Source organism: Giraffa tippelskirchi, chromosome 13 (assembly GCF_054371585.1).
Source record: "Giraffa tippelskirchi isolate mGirTip1 chromosome 13, T2T-mGirTip1v1.2.pri, whole genome shotgun sequence".
Classification (NCBI taxonomy): Eukaryota; Metazoa; Chordata; class Mammalia; order Artiodactyla; family Giraffidae; genus Giraffa; species Giraffa tippelskirchi.
The window spans coordinates 62,896,293-62,917,319 of NC_137287.1; the positions used below are offsets into that span (position 1 = coordinate 62,896,293).

At 39.8% G+C, this 21,027-nt stretch overlaps 1 protein-coding gene across 27 annotated transcripts in view; it reads left to right on the top strand.

Annotated features, from left to right (window-relative positions):
- Positions 1–21,027, top strand: part of PARD3 (par-3 family cell polarity regulator) — a 598,386-nt gene that overhangs the window by 559,227 nt on the left and 18,132 nt on the right. The window lies entirely within an intron of this gene.

Sequence of the window (21,027 nt, forward strand, 5' to 3'; positions counted from 1 at the left end):
CCATGTTTTGAATGAGAGTTTTACTTAAAATGTTGTCAAATAAAAGATTTCTGTAATTCTAAACATCTTGATCTTCCAAACACAGATTATGGTCATCGTTACTGATAAATCCTGGCTTTTCTCTTAAAAATTCAAAACCTCGTTGTCCTTTTGTGCTCCTTTTGTTCATTAATGAGAGTTACACTGTTGGTAAAAATCTTTAAAATGATATTTTAATTGCTTCTAAAATCCTGAGATCTTAGTTACAAGATTAAAAGTCACAAGGACAATAAATAAAGCTTATTAAGTTTGAGGGGTTTTTTGGGGGGGGTGCTCAAATTAATTGAAGTTGTCCAATCAACTTTTTTTTTTAAGTCTCCTTCATAATAATATCCATTGGGACTTAGAAGTTATACAAACTGAGTAACTCATCTGTAAAGAAATACTGAGAATATAGTGAATGGTAACCTTCATCAGGAGAGGACACATACTAGACTCTTTCTTGTACTCTTTTCTTGAGAAGAGTTAACCAAACTCTTGGTGGAACATACTTGATAACAGATATCCACCTAACATCAAGGAAATGAGAAAGTTAGAGACTTGGACCTAGGATACTCAAGACAACAGTATATCAGAGCTGTCATGTTTAGTTCATTCAAACAAAATTTTAAATTACTCTAAAATTTCTTTCAATTAGTGAAACCTTGGCTCTCATGAAAGGAACTAGATTGACAACCCCTGAGGACACTCTTCTTTGTCACCAGCACAGCAGCAGATGCCACCTACCAGCAGTCCAGGGATCACAAGCCCAAGGCCCAGCCTGAAGGGAGCAGAGAGGCTAGTGCTTGCACCCATGGGGATTCCCTGCAATGAGCCTTTAGCAGCAGAGCCTGCCAGGTTACTTAAGATGCTGCTCAAACCGGGCACATTTTTATATCATGAGATCCCCCCCTTCATAAGCACAATCCAGCCTTCCTTTTTGCTTCTCTATTGCTGCAAAAAGTAAACCCGCTCCTTTCCTAACAATATTTGTTGGATTTATCATATATATTTATCCCTCTTCTCTTTCAACATGTTCTTTCTGTATCCGATCCACTGTCATGGCTTGAATATGCATGGCATGTGTTGATGGCAGCTGATACTCCCTTCGAAATCACTTCTTTCCTGAGCTACAGGACCAGATGTACAACCTACTCTGTGCCTCTCTCAGAAGTCATTGTCTTCAGTGTTTATCAAGTGCCTGGGTTACATGCTTTCTTAGACATCATCTCACATTATTCGCATACACATATTATTAGCCAAATGTTATTTCTATTAGAAGAGTCAAAATAAATAACTACTCAAACTAGGGAAAGAAATTCTAGGCTTTATAGTCCATACTCAATAGAGTGGTCATTGTGGACCTCAACTCACTGTCGTTAGTAAAACAAAATTTATTCTTGTAGGAGAATTGACCACCGAATTTCTAAAAATTACTGGAAGCAGTTCTTCAAAATAGTTATTAAGATGAAGTTTAAAAGGACTCCCAAAAGTAAAAGTATATTAGAAAATTGAACAAGTAATTTTAATTGGACATTAAGTGTATCTCAGAGTTTATTGGTAGCTGAGGGAAAAAGGACAACATGAAAACCATCCTCCATGACAAAAGGAAATGTATGAGTTTATTTGGAGAAATGCTCTCATTAGCACTAAGTTCCAGGAGTCATTTTTAACATACGTACTTGTAAAAGGGAAATTGCTTAACAAAATGACCATTTTCAATGGAAGGGTTGTATGAGATTTATTAATGTTTTTATTATGATCAATTATGCAATAAATGGAAAGATATGAGGTCATATGTAGGAATACCTTCTCCAGTGTTACGTGTTAGGAGTAATTTCTCACATATATACTTTATAAAATTAAAATTGTATGATGAATTGGATTATGTTTGTATAGGGTTTGTAAATATAGGCAGGTGGATTCTTTACCACTGAGCCACCTGGGAAGCGCATACATATATATACATATTCTTTTTCATTGTGGTTTTTTATAGGAAATTGAATACATTTCCCTGTGCTATACAGTAGGGCCTTGTTGTTTATCTATATCATAAATAGTAATTTGTATCTAATAATTCCAAAGTCTTAATCTATCCCTCCTCCACCTCCTTTCCCCTTTGGTAACCATAAATTTGTTTTGTATATCTCTGAGTCTGTTTCTGTCTTCTAAACAAGTTTGTTTGTGTCATATTTTAGATTCCACATATAAGTGATATCATGTAATATTTATCTTTCTCTTTCTGACTTGCTTTGCTTAGTATGATAATCTCTAGGTCCATCCATGTTGCTACAAATGGCGATTTAATGATTTCTTAAATTCAGCAAAATATAGTTATAATTATATACTTCATGCATACTTCTTACATTTTAGTTCAGTTTGCAACACATTAAAAAAAAAAACAGACTATAGTGATTAAAAGAAAAAAAAACTAGATTCTGGCAACAGAAGAGTAGTGGATTACTTCTCCAAGTTTTTGACATGTTATTGGAAAGATAGAAAAGCAACTCCTTAGCTGAATCCATGTTGTAATAAACCCTAGTGACTTGATGGAAACAATTTTGCAAAATTTGCAGTAAGTTTCACATAAATTTGTGTTTATCAAAAGCACCTTCAAATTTATTAAATGTTCTGCAATTTACCTATCTATTCCATGGACTCCATACATCTTCACAAAGTTCTGTAGATAATGTCGTGCCAAGACCATGGAGATGACATTTTGATGTCAAAACAAAATAATGTAACAGAAACCTATAGAAACAATGTTGCAGTGACAAAATGAAATGTCAGTAGAGGTCTATTGTAGCGTAATGTCAAAACAAAATGTCAGCCAAAATCCATGGAGACACTATTGTGATATCAAAATGAAACAATATCAGTGCCAGTCTGTAGAGACATTACAATATGAGAAAAGACAAAACAATATCGTTGAGATCTGTGACTCCTGAGACTCAATGTAACTTCATGTCAGATTAAGTGGTTTGTGACAAACATGGGTAATATTTTGGTATATATTTTCTAAATCCTTCTTTTGCCACTCAAGAAAATATCCCAAACTAGTTCTTTAGTATAAATGACTGTGTTAGACAATTGCTAATGTTTACACCTAAATCGAAGGGTTGACTCATTGGAAAAGACCCTAATGCTGGGTAGGATTGGGGGCAGGAGGAGAAGGGGACGACAGAGGATGAGATGGTTGGATGGCATCACCGACTCGATGAACATGGGTTTGGGTAGACTCCAGGAGTTGGTGATGGACAGAGAGGCCTGGCGTGCTGCAATTCATGGGGTCGCAGAGAGTCGGACACGACTGAGCGACTGAACTGAACACCTAAATCTATGTCAAAGTCTATGTCTACGTTTATTCTGGCCTTCTGCTCTACTATACACATAATTAGTTCTGTTTGTTCTTGGCTTAGCTTCTCTGCACACCAGTACTTGGACATCAGTTGAACATAAAAATATGGGACAGGCGGTGTTACAATCTGCTTGTAAGGGACCATACTGGGCTTTAGCAGCTGCTTTGTCCCATTTCTTTCTCCGCTGTCCTCAGATGTTGCTGGAACTACGGCTGCCTTGAGGAGCCTTCAGGCATCAAGGCTGGTTTTGAAATGTACACCTGAATTCTCATGACCTTTGCTCCTCCCACTCATGGTTCAAGAGCACCTTGGCTGGGTAGTTATTCTGTTTTCCAGCTCTTCAATATTAACTAAAAAATAAAAAATTCTATGTTTATGGCAGAAAAACAAATCTTTATTAAACTCTGTAATCATGTTAAATTAGGGGGGTTTTTTTCCCCTAAAGAAAGTTATTTAAATGAGTAGAGTGTCAGGTTAAAGTCTTTGAGTACCATATTAGACATAGACAAGTGAAAATTTCACCATATGAATCACCTTATAAAGATCAACGTTTTAGGAATCAGTGAACTAAAATGGACTGGAATGGGTGAATTTAACTCAGATGACCATTATATCTCCTACGGTGGGCAAGAATCCCTTAGAAGAAATGGAGTAAGCATCATAGTCAACAAAAGAGTCCAAAATGCACTACTTGGATGCAATCTCAAAAACGACAGAATGATCTCTGTTCATTTCCAAGGCAAACCATTCAATATCACAGTAATCCAAGTCTATGCCCCAACCAGTAATGCTGAAGAAGCTGAAGTTGAACAGTTCTATGAAGACCTACAAGACTTTCTAGAACTAACACCCAAAAAAGATGTCCTTTTCATTATAGGGGACTAGAATGCAAAAGTAGGAAATCAAGAAACACCTGGAGTAACAGGCAAATTTGGCCTTGGAGTAGAGAATGAAGCAGGGCAAAGGCTAATAGAATCATGCCAAGAGAACCGCACTGGTCATAGCAAACACCCTCTTCCAACAGCACAAGAGAAGACTCTACACATGGACATCACCAGATGGACATCACCAGATGGTCAACACCGAAATCAGATTGATTATATTCTTTGCAGCCAAAGATGGAGAAACTCTATACAGTCAGCAAAAACAAGACCAGGAGCTGACTGTGGCTCAGATCATGAACTCCTTATTGTTAAATTCAGACTTAAATTGAAGAAAGTAGGGAAAACCACTAGACCATTCAGGTATGACCTAAATCAAATCCCTTACAATTATACAGTGGAAGTGAGAAATAGATTTAAGGGACTAGATCTGATAGAGTGCCTGATGAACTTTGGACAAAGGTTCATGACATTGTACAGGGACGGGTCAAGACCATCCCCATGGAAAAGAAATGCAAAAAGGCAAAATGGCTGTCTGAGGAGGCCTTACAAATAGCTGTGAAATGAAGAGAAGTGAAAAGCAAAGGAGAAAAGGAAAGATATGTCCATTTGAATGCAGAGTTCCAAAGAATAGCAAGGAGAGATAAGAAAGCCTTCCTCAGTGATCAATGCAAAGAAACAGAGGAAAACAATAGAATGGGAAAGACTAGAGATCTCTTCAAGAAAATTAGAGATACCAAGGGAACATTTCATGCAAAGATGGGCTCAATAAAGGACAGAAATGGTATGGACCTAACAGAAACAGAAGATATTAAGAAGAGGTGGCAAGACTACACAGAAGAACTGTACAAAAAAGATCTTCACAACCCAGATAATCACAATGGTGTGATCACTCACCTAGAGCCAGACATCCTGGAATGTGAAGTCAAGTGGGCCTTAGGAAGCATCACTACGAACAAAGCTAGTGGAGGTGATGGAATTCCAGTTGAGCTATTTCAAATCCTCAAAGATGATGCTGTGAAAGTGCTGCACTCAATATGCCAGCAAATTTGGAAAGCTCAGCAGTGGCTACAGGACAGGAAAAGGTCCATTTTCATTCCAATTCCAAAAAGGCAATGCCAAAGAATGCTCAACCTACTGCACAATTGCACTCATCTCAAGGCAATGGCACCCCACTCCAGTACTCTTGCCTGGAAAATCCCATGGATGGAGGAGCCTGATAGGCTACAGTCCATGGGATCGCTAAGAGTCGGACACGACTGAGCAATTTCACTTTCACTTTTCCCTTTCATGCACTGGAGAAGGAAATGGCAACCCACTCCAGTATTCCTGCCTGGAGAATCCCAAGGACGGCGGAGCCTGGTCGGCTGCCGTCTATGGGGTCGCACAGAGTCGGACACAACTGAAGCGACTTAGCAGCAGCAGCAGCACACGCTAGTAAAGTAATGCTCAAAATTCTCCAAGCCAGGCTTCAGCAATATGTGAACTGTGAACTTTCAGATGTTCAAACTGGTTTTAGAAAAGGCAGAGGAACCAGAGATCAAATTGCCATCATCCGCTGGATCATCGAAAAAGCAAGAGAGTTCCAGAAAAATATCTATTTCTGCTTTATTGACTATGCCAACGCCTTTGACTGTGGGAATCACAATAAGCTGTGGAAAATTCTGAAAGAGATGGGAATACTAGACCACCTGACCTGCCTCTTGAGAAACCTGTATGCAGGTCAGGAAGCAACAGTTAGAACTGGACATGGAACAACAGACTGGTTCCAAATAGGAAAAGGAGTACATCAAGGCTGTATATTGTCACCCTGCTTATTTAACTTGTATGCAGAGTACATCATGAGAGATGCTGGGCTGGATGCAGCACAAGCTGGAATCAAGATTGCTGGGAGAAATATCAGTAACCTCAGATATGCAGATGACACCACCATTATGGCAGAAAATAAAGAAGACTTAAAGGCCTCTTGATGAAAGTGAGAGAGGAGAGTGAAAAAGTTGGCTTAAAACTCAACATTCAGAAAACTAAGATCATGACATCCAGTCCCATCACTTCATGGCAAATAGATGGGGAAACAGTGGAAACAGTGTCAGACTTTATTTTTCTGGGCTCCAAAATCACTGCAGATGGTGACTGTAGCCATGAAATTAAAAGACGCTTACTCCTTGGAAGGAAAGTTATGACCAAGCTAGACAGCATACTAAAAAGCAGAGACATTACTTTGCCAACAAAGGTCTGTCTAGTCAAGGCTATGGTTTTTCCAGTAGTCATGTATGGATGTGAGAGTTGGACGGTGCCACAGAATTGATGCTTTTGAACTGTGGTGTTGGAGAAGACTCTTTAGAGTCCCTTGGATTGTAAGAAGATCCAACCAGTCCATCCTAAAGGAGATCAGTCCTGAATATTCATTGGAAGGACTGATGTTGAAGCTGAAACTCCAATACTTTGGCCACCTGATGTGAAGAGCTGACTCATTGGAAAAGACCCTGATGCTGGGAAAGATTGAAGGTGGGAGGAGAAGGGGACGACAGAGGATGAGATAGTTGGATGACATCACCAACTCAATAGACATGAGTTTGAGTAAACTCTGGGAGTTGGTGATGGACAGGGAGGCCTGGCGTGCTGCGGTCCTTGGGGTTGCGAAGAGTCAGACACGACTGAGCAACTGAACTGAACTGAACTGATATAGGTCAAAACGTTCTTTTCCACATTTTAAATAATTTGTCTGGAATTCAATATTATTGATTTTTTTTTTTTTGGTAATTTGTAAAATCCCTGAAATTGAGAAAGAAAAAGTCAAATGAAAGAAAAGAAACTCTTCTATGAATACTATGGTAACAAAAGAAATATTTTTTTGTCATTCAGCTACAGTATAATTCTAAAATGTATAAATATTTAAGCAAAGTGCTACAACGGAGTTTCCATTAACTAGAGCTCAATTAAGCAGATCCACAATTAGCCAATGAGCATGCAAACTGCCCTTTTTAGGAGAAAGAAGTAAGTACATAAGAAGTGCCATTATGGGGAATTTGTTTAAAAAAAAAGAAAAAAGTTACAAAGGTGAAAAGGCTTTGGGGGTAATACCTATAGTCAATAGAGTAAGATTCAGCTCAATTTCTTCCCTTTTTTCTACTCAGAGTAGTCAGTAATCAGAACTAAAGGCCATGAGAATCTTAAAGCTTTTTAAAAACTTAAATGATATTCATTTTTCCTTCTTTCGAAGATGGAAGAGACTTTATTGCTTTCTGTAAGGATTTTTGAACATAAGGATTGAAACATACAAAAAAAGATTTTGATAAACTTTTAGTTAATCAGTATCGATTGGTTCTTCTAAGACAATGATTATTTGGGATCTCATGATAGGTTTTTGGGGGGGCTTCCCTGGTTGACTCAGTTTTAAAGAACCCACCTGCCAATGCAGGTTTCTATCCCTGGGTTGGGAAGTTCCCCTGGAGAAGGAAATGGCAACCCACTCCAGTATGCTTGCCCAGGAAATCTCATGGACAGAGGAGCCTGGTGGGCTATAGTCCATGGGATCACAAAAGAGACACTACTTAGTGACTAAACAACAACATTCCACATTTGATTTGCTTGTATTAATTCACATGTGGTAGCCATAAAACTATGCTCTTACCTGGACAATGATATCAGCTTCGTGGTGGCGTCTGTGGAGTCTGGAGCTGTATTCTAAAAGTATGCTCTGTAGTTAGGGCACGATTGCACAATGGGAAACTCATGACACATTCTTTGTCATGAGTACCAGTGAAATGCTTTTAAGAGATCCAAATGGGAGCTGGTTACTCTTGGGCAGGACAATTAAGAGTGGATCCCGGAAAATACTGAAGTAGAGGATTAAAATGATATATCATAACCACCAATGGGAGTAAACATGTATAATAAACATAAAGCCGAACTGTGAATCTCATCACATGTCAAAGAAAGGAAAACTGTTTTGAATGTTAATGTCAGAACATGTGTTTAGGGGAGAAAGTTTGAGGATTTGGGTAAATCATTAAAGTAGGATTTACTTATATTTGGAACCTTGCAGATTACAAGTGCAATGCTTTAAAAGCTGAGACTCCAAGCTTATATATATGTGTATATACACATGTTATACATGTGTATGGAGAAGGAAATGGCAACCCACTCCAGTATTCTTTCCTAGAGAATTCTGTGGACAGAGGAGCCTGGTGGGCTGCTGTCCATGGGGTCGCACGGAGTCGGACACGACTGAAGCGACTTAGCATGCATGCATGCATTGGAGAAGGAAATGGCAACCCACTCCAGTATTCTTGCCCGGAGAATCCCAGGGATGGAGGAGCCTGGAGGGCTGCCGTCTATGGGGTCGCACAGAGTCGGACACGATTGAAGCGACTTATCCGCAGCAGCAGCATACATATGTATAACACCAATAAAAATATAAGCATAAAACATAAAAGCATCATTAATGATGTCCACCATTAATTCCAAATCAATATGGTCACATAGTTTGTGCTTTCTCATAATAATTCAGTTAAGCATGGAATGAGAAGTTCAATTGATTGACATTTTTGTCTCATTTATTTCCAGATAAATAATTTGTAAATTAGGGCATGGTCAAATCATGAATAGAAGAAAAGTAAATTATTAACTAATAATTATGAATTTAATTCAGAGCACAAATAGAAGTAAAAAGAATAATTACCAGTCAAAAAAATATTCTAATGCTCTTTAAAATGTTTGAAAATAATAGATGAAGACTCTCTATTTGGTCCCATCCAATGTTCTGTTTTTTAGAAAACGAATAAATTTATGTGTCTACTTTTATTTTAGGTATCAAAACCTTTTAGAGTCAGACACTCATGAAACCTACAGGCATTATATCTTCTGTTACATTATTTTCCACTTTAAGTCATTTCAGAAAAGCCATATAGAATTCAACCATTATTTAGAATTATGAGCATTAAGCACCACATTGCGTTAGAATTTTTATCTTAAAAAAAATCTGAGTTTTGTATAGTATTTTGCATTTATGCTGTCATTAAAGACAGAATGCAAAAACAAAGACAATGTTAGTCTTAAATTCTATGTAATCATTTCATGATTAAAGAATTAAAATAATGGTTCTATAATTAGTTTCTATGCTTGTATGATAAAACCCCTGTAATGTGAAAAAGAACATGATAATCGTTTTATTTTGTCATCAAAACCCATCAGGTTTTGTAATTTAATTTCCATTGCTTTTTTATTTCAAATTTCCATAATGTATTCCTGATTTTCACTCTACTTTTAGTTTTTCAAGGTTTTCACCTGTAATATTAAAAATCCATTCACTCTTTATTCACTCAAATGTATATTTTAGTTTGAAGCATAGACTTTAACTGTAGGTCACAACTCACTAACCTTTGTATTCTCAGTGGTTTTATTGAATGAATAGTATAATCCATAAACTTTCCTCAACTCTGTAACCCATTAGAATAACCTTACATGTCCTTGCCATTTAATAGACAGTTCAAGAAAATCACACGATTTATGAAAAGTAAATGCACTTTGGGCATTAACCCCAAATTATAACTGCTTCTTGCATTGTGCAAAGAAAAATGACATATGTGGTTTCTTATAGGCAGTAACATTTTATTTTCAAGAATGCATTTAAATTCATAGGTATACCTGGAAAACATTTTCTCTCCCATCATTTATTCGTTTAAAGCCACACAGAGTTGCCTGCTAGGAAGACTCATGCCTGCAGGACCCTGCTTCTGTCTACGGCCCAGCACTCTTCCCTCACAGGGGCTTGTGTCGGTTCAATATGAATTTATCCACCATCCCTGGGGTTTTAGATTCTAACATTCACCCTCACAGTATTCAAAGACTGTTTAGCAAGATTTATTAGAGTATGATCTCTTTGATAATTTTACATTGATAATTTTTTAAAGCTTGCTAAACAATATTACTTTTGATACGGAGTTTTATCATTTGCCTCACTGGAGGTGTGACTGGAAGACTGAGCAACCCTTTTGGGTAGCAACCAACTTGGATTATTTCTGTGAAATTTACTAGTCAGGAGGAGCCACCTCAGGCTCACAATGGAACGTCTTTTTTCGTGTATTTATTGTTGGGTCCTGAAATTATGTATGTTTATGTGTGTGTGTATTTTTTGCAACTGGAGGAATTCCCCTCGAAAAAAGTAAAGCTAAATTTTTCTCACTCCTGCCTGAACCCAGTGACAGGCTAATAAGGAAGAATGATGATAGTAATAAAAGGGGGCGAGGGGTACATTCCTGAGATTCTGCTGCTGATAAAATGATAGCCCTTTTACGGAATGACCACAGAGGGACTCGCAACAGTCCCAGGTCTTTCTGATGGAGAGAGGTGACCCTCCCTCTGACGCATCACATCAGAAGCAGATGCAGTATTAACAGCTTTGGTGACCACCTTTTCAACCCAGAGAACAGAGCTGTATGTTTTTAATTTGTTATGATTTATTACACTGAAATTGGTGTGAAATGGACAACAAATCATGGCTGTCAGAATCTGAAAATGAATTTTATCAGCTGAGGAAAGTAAGTGCCTTTGGGATTTGCATAAGTTTCTCATAATTCTTTTCATATTACAGATGATGAGTAAAACTGTGAAAATAAACCAAAAATGACACGATATTTCCCAGGTAGCTAATTTCACATGTACACATAGACATATATAAATATAGCCATTTAGTCTCACTGTAGACTTTCCCTGTAATTCAAGGTGATTTGTACCTACTCATAGAAATATTTGTCTAAAATCCTTAGAGTAAACGTTAAGACTGTTTGTTACATCTTATAAATATCTGAGAGTATCCACAGAAAAATGCGAACATTATATTATAACAAGGTATTCACCAACTTTATTTTTTCACTGTACAAACTTGGAAGAGAGAATTTATGCCAGTATGAAAATACTAAGACTGAAGAAAGATCTATCCTCAAATTTCAGATGTTATAAATACCTTTCAGCATCACAAAAAAACTGCCCTTGTTAGAAACTAACTTTGCATGCATAATTAATTTAGCACCACATTCCTACTTCACAACCAGAAGAGAAATTGAATTCAGGTGTTTGGTGAACATATGGAGAATTTACTGTGAATTTATGACCTGTGGTTTGAGTGTAAAACCCCAAGATACTTGCTGATAAAACTTAATGAAGCTTGTGCAGAGGAGCTATTTTTATTTGTAGTTTGGTAATTGATACATTTCTTGGTTTAACCCTCCCACCCTTTCCCCTATTCCTCATAAATCTTCCAGTCTGAGAGGTAAAGCCATAGCAGAAAGCCTGTTTTCTCAGCCAGGTTGCACTAAGGTGCGTAGCTAAGCTGAAGTTCAGAGTTGGCTTTGTCATGGCATTTTAGCCTGTTCCTTCCTTCCCTTTTAATTTATCAATTTATGCTTCTTCGCCTACACAGGGGACAGGAGACAAGGCCTTGGGAGGAAGTGTCTCCAGGTTCCTCTAAGACAGGGTCCCCAGCCTCTGGGATCTAATGCCTGATGATCTGAGGTGCAGCTGATGTAATAATAATAGAAATAAACATGTACATTACCATATGTAAAATAGATAGCTAATGGGAAGTTTCTATATAACACTGGGAGCTCAACCCGGTGTGACAACCTGGAGAGGCAGGATGGAATGGGAGGGAGTTCAAGAGGGAGAGGACACATGATTACTTATGCTTGATTCATGTTGTATGGCAGAAGCCAACACGATATTGTAAAGCAATTATCCTCCAACTAAAAATAAATTTAAAAAAGAAAGAAAGGAAGTACACAACAAATGTAATGTGCTTGAATCATCCCCAAACCGTCCCCTATCTGGGTCTGTGGAAAAACTGTCTTCACAAAACTGATCCCTGGTGCTGAAAAGGTTGGGGTGGGGACCACTGCTCTGAGAGAAGCAGAAGTTTTCAGAAGGGTGACACCACTTTGCCTTAAAGAAGCAAAGATGGGATGCAATGTAGCTCATTGTTAAAATATAGGCAACACATTCATTGCCATTTAGAGGTTTTCTTCCCCCTCTAGAATAAACATACCTTCAGGGACAGGAACCTGCCACGCATACCCTACCATCTCTCTCTGCTGCTATGTCTGCCCCTAGGATTTCACAAAGGATGCCAGGAAAGAGAACGCATGGCACGTGCTCCATTTTACCATACGGGGTGTAATGGGTTTAATGAGAAACCTGTGTTTGCTCACTAATTTACAGCAATTAAGAACTCAGATCTGACATCTGTAGATTATAACTTCTTGTCTGGCGATTACAAGATCAGGAATATTTGATGGAATTGCTAATCAGTATGGAAAAATATCTGAGTGAAAATAGTGCTGTTTACCTGCAGCCTCTGAACAGCATTGGTTCCTGGTCCCTGAGCCAGCATCCCTTATTAGTTCAGTAACATCCCCACCCCCAACATTTTAGTCATCCTTATTCAAGAACTTGTTTATACCCACTTTATCATGCTGACAATCTGTCTGTTTTGAAAGGATTACAACTCTGTACATCCACGCGTGACATCACAGTCAGACATTGCTTAATGATCTGAGACGCTTGTGGTCATCGCTGGCTGCCTGTTTCCATAGCTATGTGACAGGTCTGCCCTACATATGTTTTTCCCAGTGTCACTTTTGGCCTGCTTCAGTCCTGGTGTCTGATTTCAGTGACATCCTAGAAATAGTTGAATTTTAGACTTGCCGTTGGTATGAATAAAGGGACTAAAAGATTTTCCTTTCCTAGGATGTTAGAAGAATTAAGGGAGGGAAATAGGCTTTAATTTTTCTCAAATGAAAATGTATCCAAAAATAACAAGTAATCTTGCAGGATGGGTTGTTCCCATAAGGTTCTGGATCTTTAGTCTTTCCATCTGTGTAAATACTGAGGAAATCAATAAAAAGATACGCTTCCCTTAAATAAGTCGACTAAAACCCAGGAACCTCACATGAAGGCTGAGTTGTTACCTGAAGACATCGCCAAATCTTGGAGAAGACAGATGTCAGCAGAACAGGATCTGGGTGTAAATGAATGGAGTCCTGGAAGCTTTAATTTACTCTCTCCTTTCTAAATGTGCTGTGATGCAGACCATAATGAGGGTTCAGCATCTTAACTGTGGAATCCTAGGATCTGGAGAGGGTAGGTCTTTGAAGTCCCGGCAGGTGGAGGAGAAAGAGTACCTTCAGCAGAAAAGTTGGCAATTCTCCCCTCTGGTGTGCCCATGGAATACCTGCAGGGAGGTGATAGATATACACCAGGAAAATGCTTTCAGTGTGAAGCTGTATTATTTCCACCATCTCAGATATAATTTGGAAATCGGCTTTTGCATTTTTTAATTGAGAAAAAGAATAATATCCTCTTGCATCCCTAGTAATTGGATGCCAAGTACAGGTGTGAAATTCACTAGCATTTAGAATAGAATTTTGTACTTAGGCCAAAAAAGTAAATTGGTGGAGCTGAGAAGTATATAACAAAAATGAAGAGGCTGAAGGTATGAGCTGATATGGTTAACCAAAATTTTTGCTATGTACCTATTCTTTTGTAAATTGGGGATTTGAAGGAAATCTGTTACGTAGGGCACGCATGCTTGGTTGCTCAGTCGTGTCTATCTCTTTGTGACCCTATAGACTGTAGCCCACCAGGCTCCTCTGTCCATGGGATTTCCCAGGCATGAATATTGGAGTGGGTTGCCATTCCCTTCTCCAGGGGATCTTCCCAACTCAGGGATCAAACCCACATCTCCTGCATCTCCTGCATTGGCAGGTGGATTCTTTACTACTGCACCACTTGTAATGTACTGAATCCTTGGCAAAATAAGTAAAACTCATTTTAACCAGGAATATCTCCTTGTGGGTTGTATGTGACCCACATCGTAGCCGGTTACCAGTCTCTGCCAGAAAGAGAAAACTAGAATGAGTCCTTGAGTTTAGTTTTACCAAACAACCAGATTGGGGGGTCTGCCCTCACTACACTCTGGGAAAACCCCCGCAATGCTGCTTTGACCTTATGAGGGCTGATTGCAGAGAGCACAGAGTCAGAGTGGGGTGTTTTGGTGAAGTGATGGGGAGTTTGACAAGAGGAGTCACCCTAAGCCATTAGATAGACTTCCATGGGGCGTTTTTGGCTGTAACTGGTGTCGAGAGGAAAGCATGCTCTGTTGGTTGCATGCATTAAGATCTGGCAGTTACCATCTTTCACAGACATCTTGTGTAATTATATTTACTTTGGGCAATTTTTCTCCAAGACCAAAACTTCGGAGTGACTAACTGTATAAATTGTAGCGGTGAAACTCATTCATCAAGTAAGTTTCCTCGCTCTTCCTCTTTTATCCAATAGGCTTTGCAACAGGCAATATTTATTAGGTTGCAAGTGTTGGCAAGGCATAGTTCTGTGTGCCCTTCTAGGCCACTTGATGTTTAGTAGTGTGTACAACCCCTTCGCATTGTCAAAGGATGATGTGGTGGTGATGGCAGTGGGGGATATGTGTGTGTGTGGAAGAGAGGAAAGTTTAGGGAATTTATGGGTTATCTTTTGTGGTCACCATGGGGAGACCCACCATGCAATCACATTGGAAATCCCTGTTTGCATCACACCCACTAACATCCTACCAGCCAGATCAAGTCACATGGCCAAGGCCATCATCAGTGGTTATCAGTTTTCTTGCTGAAGAGCAAGTTAACACAGACTCAGCAGCTTCAAACAACACATGCTTATTGTATCAGTTTTCATGGGTCTGGAGTCTGACAACAGCTTAGCAGAATCCCCTGCTCAGGGTCTCATCCTGATGCAACCAAGATGTCAGCCAGCCTGTGTTCTCACCTAGAGGCTCCTCTTCTAGGGAAGCACCACTTCCCACTTCTGGAGTTGTTGGCAGCATTCAATTCTTGGAAGCTGTAGGATTCATGGTGGCTTTCTTCTTCTGTGCCAAAAAGGAGAGAGACAGACTAGCAAGATGGACCCTGCATTCTTAAATAACCACATATATGTAATTATATCTATTTCATGACCTTTGCCATGTTTCTATGGATAGAAGCAAGTCTCGGGCCCTGTCCACACTCACTTGTTTGCGTATGACTCACTCACAAAGGTGTGAATCCCAGAGACAGGGATTGTGGGACACCTGAAAAGCCTATCCATTATAAATATTTGCTAACAATTTACCTACCATGGGGATGTGATGTACAAAATATATACATGTCAGAGGACAAGGATTACTGAGGAGTTGAAAGCAAAAAATGAACAGGGGCTGCAGTGTAAGGAAAGGCTTCAAGGAGGTGGAATTTGAATTCTTGGACTTCCTAGTAGCAATGGAAAGATGGAAATAAAAGGAGAGGTTGTCGCAGAAAGAAAGATATGAGCAAATTTATCTCCTCTCTTCCTTGGGATCCTCTCTTCTCTTAGAAACTAGAATCTTCTCCCCTTCCTGAGCCCATGGATCCATCCCCTCCCTCTGTCTAGCTCCTCTCTTTCCTTTCATGCTCTCCTTCCTTCCATAGGAAGGGAAGTGTGTCCCAGTGTGGTACCTCCTTGTCCAGAACCCTGAGTAGTTTTTCTCCCTGCCATCAGATTCTGGGTCTTAAAGCCATGGCCTCTCTTCCAGCTTTCTGGATGTCCTCTGCATAATTAAACATGCAAATGGTAAAGTATTTTTAGTCCATAAAGAATTCATCAGTCATGTTACAAACACTTCTATCTCAACAAATGCTGGTCTGAAAAGATAGGTCAGAACTCAAGCTTGCAGGCCAGTGTGCCGTGGGTTAGACACCTCAGGAGCAGAGGCAAGGCTCCATGGACAATGCTCAGTGGTCTTTTTTTTAATTTAATATTTGTTTCTTGGTCCTAGTTACTAGGGATCCAGTAGCCTTATCTTGGTGCAGTGGAAGTAAATAGACTAGCAAGGCAACATATAAAATAAGCAGCATCTGCAGAATATAAAGTAGAGATTACAAGCTAGCAGGCAACAAACATATTTTTTGTCTCACCTAGGACTGAAAAAATAAAACAAGCCAACATTTAAAATTAGGAGGTGGGAAGCCTGTAATTCTGACTTCTCTCTCAAAAAAAACTTAGAAGGCAACATCAGACCTGTACTCTTTCCGGACAACAATCTACTGGAACCAAGTAAGGGCCTCCCTTTGTAGACCAAGCATATTTCCCCCAATTGTCACAGCACAGTGGGTATCCTTCGCTCTTTAGTTAATTGCCCTGCAGGCATTGGAATTTGTCCCAACTATGAAGCCTGCCTTTTCGTACTGTTAACGGGCTTCTCGAGGCAAGAATACTGGAGTGCTTTGCCATTTCCTCCTCTATCATATTAGAAAGCAAAGACATTGCTTTGCTGACAAAGGTCCATATAGTCAAAGCTATGATTTTTCTAGTAGTCATATACGGATGTGAGAGTTGGACCATAAAGAAGGCAGAGTGATGAAGAATTGATGCTTTCGAACTGTGGTGCTGGAGAAGACTCTTGAGAGTCCCTTGGACAACAAGATCAAACCAGTCAATCCTAAAGGAAATCAACCCTGAATACTCATTGGAAGGACTGATGCTAAAGCTGAAGCTCCAAAACTTTGGTTATCTGACGTGAAGAGCCAGCTCATTGGAAAAGACTCTGATGCTGGGAAAGATTGAAGGCAAAAGGAGAAGAGGGTGGTAGAAGATGACATGGTTGGATAACATCATCGACTCAATGGACTTGAGTTTAAGCAAACTCCGGGAGATAGTGAAGGACGGGGAAGCCTGGCATGCTGCTGTCCATGGGGTCACAGAGTCAGACACGACTTAGTAACTGAACAACAACAAATGAAGCCTGCAGGCATAGTTTTCAGAGCACTTGCAGTACTTTCAAATGCATGCAGATTCCTGGGCCTGCAGTGGATGGATTGATTGGCTCAGATTATCTCAAGGTGAGTCTTAGTCAGCATTTTTAAACAAGCATTCTAGATGATGAGATTCATATACAAGACGTGTGTAGTGGTGAGAGCCACGGTTATGAAGTTTTTTCCCTCATTCAGGGCACCTAGGAAGATGGCTGGAGTACACACGCCTGTGCAGCGTGGATGGAGGATGGGCTCTGATGCTTATCTACAAATAGAATTGTGGCTGCATTTGGCATGGATTGGTGTTTTCAGCTACTTTCAGCTATTTGTGAAGCACATCACAGGAGTCCAGTCTGAAGGTTTTAAGGCTTAGCACTCTGTGTGATCTACCTCTGATAGGAAAGGGTACATCCCCATGGTAATTGAATGGGAAATATCTGAGTTCCATCTAAGTCAAGGTTAGGTTGTACATGTGGTTTAGGGATCTCTGTAGTATCTGATCCAATGTACGCTTTCTTGATTCTGTTAGAATCTTCATTTAGTTTAAAATACACACATCCACCCCCTCACACACACACATACATGCGTGTGTGCACGTGCATAAACACCAACATGCTAAATGCTAGTGTTGAATGTAAACTGTGTGGATTTTTTTGCACAAAAAGCATCTCTGTGATTCCCCTCCTTATGAGGGGGAATCAATTATAATTGATTGACTGACTGACTCCTCTTTAAGAGTTTTATTGTTTCACTCACCCATCTGTTTAACTTAGATGATATCTTTATTATATTCCTCACCAAAAAGTAATAATAATGAGCAACTTTAAGTTGGCGATGAACCCAAATGTAAGTTGATTGGGGTCTGCAGGAACTCATCACTAATGCTAATGAGTATTTTAAATTTCCTTTGGCCTTCTTGATAGAAGAGGTAACCAAAAACTTTAGAAATCCAGATGTGAGTTATTGACGCTTAGGGCCTGACCCAAGAGGCAGAGCTGAGCAGTTGCAGTGTTACATCTCTGGAAGCCGGGGTCTCACCTGCAGGCTGCCAGCTGCTGTCACCCAAGGCTGCTTAATGGGCTCCCAGTCTTTGGGAACCTCCATCCATCAGGAAACCGCTACAGCCTTCAACGCCCAGGTGCTTTGCTAGTCTTGGGCAGGTCAGTCTGCTTCTTCTAGCGCATAAGAAGAAAGGAAGAGAGGAAAAGAGAGTGAAACAGTTGTCTCACCAGCAGCTCAGATTTGGAAATAAGGTCAGAAATGACTTCCAGGACTTGTCTTATCCTATGAGGAACATGAAGGTCACTAGAATTGAACATTAAGGACACTGGGTCCACTTCCCTTGTTGGGAGATTGTGTGTTCAAGTAATCACAAATAGTAAGAAGAGGTCTGTTTTCACCAATGGCTTGGACTTCGTGGACCTGATAATTATGGGGTTAAAACTGTGCTACATGAAAATAAATAATAGGAAAATATTTCTACTTGGACTTGTAAAATACTTCATCAGGCAAGCCTCCTAAATCCCTCTACTAAAAACTGTGAAATAGAACTTCTCTGACAGTACAGTGGATGGGAATCCACCCGCCAATAAAGGGGACATGGGTCCAATCCCTAATCCAGGAAGATTCCACATCCTGCAGGCAACTAACGCTCATGTGCCAGAACTTCTGAGCCCACCCTCTAGGGACTGCGAACCGCAACTACTGAGGCCCTGTGCTGCAATTACTGAAGCCATGTGCCTAGATCCTGTGCTCCACAACAAGAGGAGCCATCAAAATGAAAAGCCTGCACACTGCAGCAAAGAGTAGCCCCCACTGACCACAACTAGAGAAAACCCATGCACAGCATTGAAGACCCAGTACAGTCAAAAAGAAAGAATGAAAGGACAGTAGAGGAACACTTAGGGAAGTCTCTGGCAGTCCAGTAGTTAGGACTCCCCGTTTCCATGGCAGGGGAACTGTGTTCGATCACTGTTTGGGAAACTAAGATTCTACAAACTGAGCTACCTGGTCAAAAAAAAAAAAGCTGTAAAGCTAGTCAGGAGCAAAAGAGAGTCACAGCTGGAAAGAGGGAGTGAGATGAATGAATGTTGGCTCTCCTAGCCTTTGTCTGAGGAGTGTACACACACGCCTATGCCATCAGAGTTTCCCATGGAGAGTGAGGAGTTCTGTGGATTGGGCATTACCCTGGGAAAATGTGTCTGCTGGGACGAAATAAGATGCTGTATATGTGACTTAAAAGCCAATAGGAATAACAGCCTGCCAGGCTCAGAAGTGTGGAGGTGAAGTCTGAAGCAGTGGAAGGATGTCTCGTGTGTCAAGTCGCACATCTTACAGAAGCATTAACTTTCCATGTCCTCCAGCTGATCAATCCCAAAGATTGTCAGAAGAGAAACAAAGGGAAGATGAGTTTTCATTGATGGGAAAACCATCAAATTGAATGTATCAACCAACTATTTCAAAAATTCTCATGACATTAATAGAAACTTGAAGGTGGTAGGAACCCACCCGGGAGATGAAGTGATGGGAGACAATCCTGTCTTCTTAGAAGGTGTTCATGTTATGGTCCTCAATGTGATCATTTCAATTTGAGATTTTCAAACGTTTAGAATCCCTCAAAATTTGTGAACTAATACAAAGACATATGTTAGTTTGAGAATTTTATATTCTCTTCTCTGAAACGTTCTCTTTCTAAGCCACCTCTCACAAATGCCATTACCCCAAGAGCTGTGTGGCCAAGAGAAGTCAGATCTGCTCAAAGTAACCAGGGCAACGTGTGTTCCATGAAGGGACCCTTCTGTTAGCTGACAGCTTCTCATTCTGCCAGCAGCTTGGAGGGTATATGTGATAAATATAAGACTTGGTTCTTGTCCTCAAGAAGCTGAAAGTTTCATTGGAACACTGTATACCAAGTGTGCTTGAACAGCTGTCCGGATTGGATGTGATTTTGTGCTAGGGAATGGAATCGACCAAAAGCACTGTGAGATTTAAGATTGATTTGTGTATATTCAGTAGCTTCAGTCATGTCCAATTCTTTGCGACCCTATGGACTGTAGGGTCCCAAACAGGCTCCTCTGTCCAAGGGATTCTCCAGGCAAGAATGCTGGACTGGGTTGTCATGCTCCACTGCAGAGGATCTTCCTGAGCTGGGCATCAAACCTGGTTCTCCTGCATTGCAGGCAGATTCTTTACTGTCTGAGAGTGGCCAGAAAATTCTGTATTCTAGTCTCACATTTCCCTACTGGCCAGGGAAAGACTAGAGACTTCAAACAAGTTACTTATCTTCTCTGACTGGAAATTTATATCTGTGTGTGCGTGCGTGTGTGTGTGTGTGTGTGTGAAATACTACCTTCTGTACCTATCTTATAAGCTTTCTGTGAGGATAAAACAGAATTCAGAGTTATCAAAATGAAGCCAACAATATTATTAACTTATTGATTCAATTCAACTACCACCTGAAGTTGTTTTTAAACCGTTTTTTATTTATGTTGTGAGTGTGAGCTTTTGTGTTTAGACCTCTGATAACTCATAAATAAGAACATCATATAATGGCATTATGTAAATAATACTGCATGTTTGTGAGGCTATAATGTATGAGGTTATCTCACTTGATTGTTACAACTGTGATATTTAAAGCAGAAAGGATTCTTATGTGCACTTTCTGTATACAAAGATGCCACAGTCCAGAGGCACTGTATCTTATTCCAAGAAGATAGAGGACCTTGGTATTTATGATTTTTCATGCAATGTCCTTTCTAAACTATTGTTGTTGCCAACACCTTACCAGATTACAGAGAGGAAATGAGGCTTTTAAAGAGCTGCATAAAAAAGGAATGTCTAAAAATACTGCTCACCATCTTGAATATCTGCCTGAAATTACCTCCATAAGTCTTAATCATAAGAACAAAATGAACACATTTGAAATGCCTAGATATGGTCTTAAAATTTCAC